This window comes from Alligator sinensis, unplaced genomic scaffold, assembly GCF_000455745.1.
Source record: "Alligator sinensis unplaced genomic scaffold, ASM45574v1 scaffold470_1, whole genome shotgun sequence".
Lineage (NCBI taxonomy): Eukaryota > Metazoa > Chordata > Crocodylia > Alligatoridae > Alligator > Alligator sinensis.
Window position 1 is genome coordinate 156,828 of NW_005842487.1, and position 3,114 is coordinate 159,941.

The 3,114-nt window shown below is 46.9% G+C and overlaps 1 protein-coding gene across 8 annotated transcripts in view; it reads right to left on the minus strand.

Moving 5' to 3' along the window:
• TRAK1 (trafficking kinesin protein 1) overlaps positions 1-3,114 on the minus strand; it is a 209,042-nt gene that overhangs the window by 17,400 nt on the left and 188,528 nt on the right. The gene's annotated exons all lie outside the window — the stretch shown is intronic.

Here is a 3,114-nt window from a genome sequence, read left to right on the forward strand (position 1 = left end):
CCTCCTTCCCAGGTGGAGTACCTTACATTTATCTTTATTAAATTGCATCCTATTTCTCTCTGCCCATTGATCCAACCTGTCCAGGTCGGCCTGAATCTGCTCCCTGCCCTCCGGTGTACTAACTTTGCCCCATAATTTGGTATCAGCACATCAGCAAACTTGGAGAGGGTGCTCTCCACGCCCTCGTCCAAATTGCTGATGAAGATATTGAATAACATCAGTCTGAGGACCGAACCCTGCAGGACCCCACTGCCCACCTCCCTTCTGGCCGAGAAGGAACCATCCACCACCACTCTCTGGGTGCAGTCCCTAAGCCAGTTGGCCACCCATCTGACCGTGGAGGCGTCCACTCCACAGTCTGCTAGCTTCCCAATGAGGATAGGGTGCGAAACGGTGTTGAAGGCCTTCCTAAAGTCCAGGAAGATGACATCAGCCTCGGCTCCTGTGTCCAGGCAGTGTGTGACCTGGTCATAGAAGGCTACAAGGTTTGTCAGGAAGCATCTACCTGTGACAAACCCGTGCTGGTTTCCCCTCAGCATCGTTTTCCCTGTTGGGCCTGCACAAATGTGTTCTTTGATTATTTTCTCTAGCATTTTCCCAGGAATAGAGGTAAGACTGACTGGTCTAAAGTTACCCGGCTCATCCCTTCTTCCTTTCTTGAAAATGGGTACCACATTGGCCCTTCTCCAGGCCTCAGGGACCTGGCTGGAGCAGCACGAGTGCTCAAATAGCTGGTTATATCATTTTAAATTGGTGGTGTGAAATGTCACAGTTTGGGAACCGCTGCCATAAGTGGCTCTTCCCTGCACTTGGCCATGTAGATGGGTTGGGGTGGCAGGCAGGTGGGGAATGGCATCTAGGAGTGAGACGAGCAGGCAGGTCTAAGGCTGGGATCAGGATTGTGGGGCCCATGACAGCACAGGGTCGGTGCTGTCACCGCCCAGTGATCTTGGGGTCTCCATGAAGACAGGTCCAGGACCAATGTGGGCAGGATGTCCTTGGCCAGATGGATGGGATGGGGCCATGGCACAGCGGGAAGCAGTGTTTAGGAGCAGCATCCAGGAGTAGGACAGGCAGGTAGGGCTGGATCGCAGGGCAGGGTCAGAGCCGAGGGCAGAGCCACAATCTGTTCCCCTCATGCACCTGCCTGTGGAACTGACACCTGTCACACAGATGTGAAAGCAGTAGATCATGGCTCTGCCCCAGACCCTGGCCCCACCTGTTTCTTTGCCAGATACCACTCCCCACCCCCCAAAGGCCCTGTCCCATGTGTCCTGGGCCCAGTGCACACTGCTTGTGCAGGTCCCAAGCTGGTCTCCATGGAGACCTACCCATCTGCCTGCTCCATCTGTCTGGCACCCCCAGCAGTCGGTTCACGGTGGATGGGCTGTGGTGCCTGGACAGCAGGGCCAGGTCCAGCAGCAGCTATGGCAACTTGCACCTAAAAGGAGCTGCCTCTTCAGGGACTGCTGGGAAGCGAGTCCGGCTGCCATGCTGCCCCAGCTCCAGCCCCACTGCATACTTGGGGATGGCAGGACCAGCTGCAAATGCCCTGGCCCAGACTGGGCAGGGCCAAGGGACCCACCATGGGCCAGATAAAATTGCTTGGCAGGCCAGATCCAGCTCACAGGCTGTATTTTGCCCACCTTTGACTTAGCTGTTTTCTAACTGAGCACACAACCGGTCCAACTGAGGTCAACATGATTACTAGTAGGACTAACTCAGATGCTTAAGGTTTGGCTTTAACAATTTCTAAATTTGTGAACATGCAAAGACTGTCCTGAATAGTCCAAGTGTCCATGGCTAGAAAAGGAGAAGCCAGGGAGTATCTTGTTTCTAAATGACCTGAACTCAGTTTGCAAAGAGAAGGGGAGCATGCACACACACAGGCACGTGCGCACACACACAGGCACGCACACACAGGCACATATGTACACACACACCCCCAAAAATCTTCCCCACCAAGTTTAATTACAGCCAGCATTCCAATATATACTTTTCTTCTTCAGAAGACATACCAATTATCAGACAATGCATTTCAAAAGATTAAAATCCATATCGGTATTTGCAACAGAAGCTGCAAAAATTGAACACAAGAGAGTCTGATCCTATTATGATTTAGAAGAAGAACTGAAGCTTACATTCAACTCGGGGATGTGCTGAATGCCTCACTCCCATTCATCTCAGTATGAGTTGAGGGGCTCAGCACTTCACAGAAGGTCCAAATCACCATTTAGGATGCAGAACTGAAGAGCTATTTATTTTCCATTGGCTGCACACTTATATTATAATTTCATTTCAGGAAATAAGTTCCCCCAATATAAATCAGACACTTCTGATGGAAGCCTAGTATTGGCCAGGGCTGGTACTGGTAAAAAAAATTGCTTAATATTAGACCACAAAAAAGTAAAACTGTTACATGCAAAAAAGTAGTTTTCTCCAAATTGGAATCCATGTTACGACAAACTCTATGTAAAATAAGTTCTTTATATTTACACTGTGAGGCTGCATAGCCATGAACTGTGAGAGACAGCTGATAAAAGGTAACATGTACAGTTCATATGACTAAGTGATTTAGTGCTATGCCCCAAGATGCTTTAAGTCCAGAGGACAGAATTTAGGAATGGTTTGGTGCAATGGAGACTTATTACTGCTTCTTCAGTATGCAAAATCCCTTTAATTCTTTTACTAGAGACAGCCCTTATGGGGTAAACTTAAAGAAATGCAAACTTTAGTAATTGTAAACTTAATTTGTGAATTCCTGTACTTAAATTTCTCAGGGGAGGCATATTCACTAGGTTCCAAGAAAAAGTAACTTAGGTTAATTTTTTTTAAACAAAATTTAGTTCTGGAGGGTCTATCTTTCTCAAAAAAAGAATTCAAGGAGAATGGCACCTTCACTTTTGGGGACATAGAAAAATATTAAAATATTTGTATTATACACACAATGTACACTATACATACCACACCCTGAAGAAATATTACAAAGCCTAGTCTTTTTCAATCATACAGATAAATTAATTCCTTTTAGCAGCCTTCTCTTATCAAAATATAGGAATACATTAGCCATGTGCCTTAAAAAAGGTAAAGCAATTTAAAGGATTTTAGGGAAAG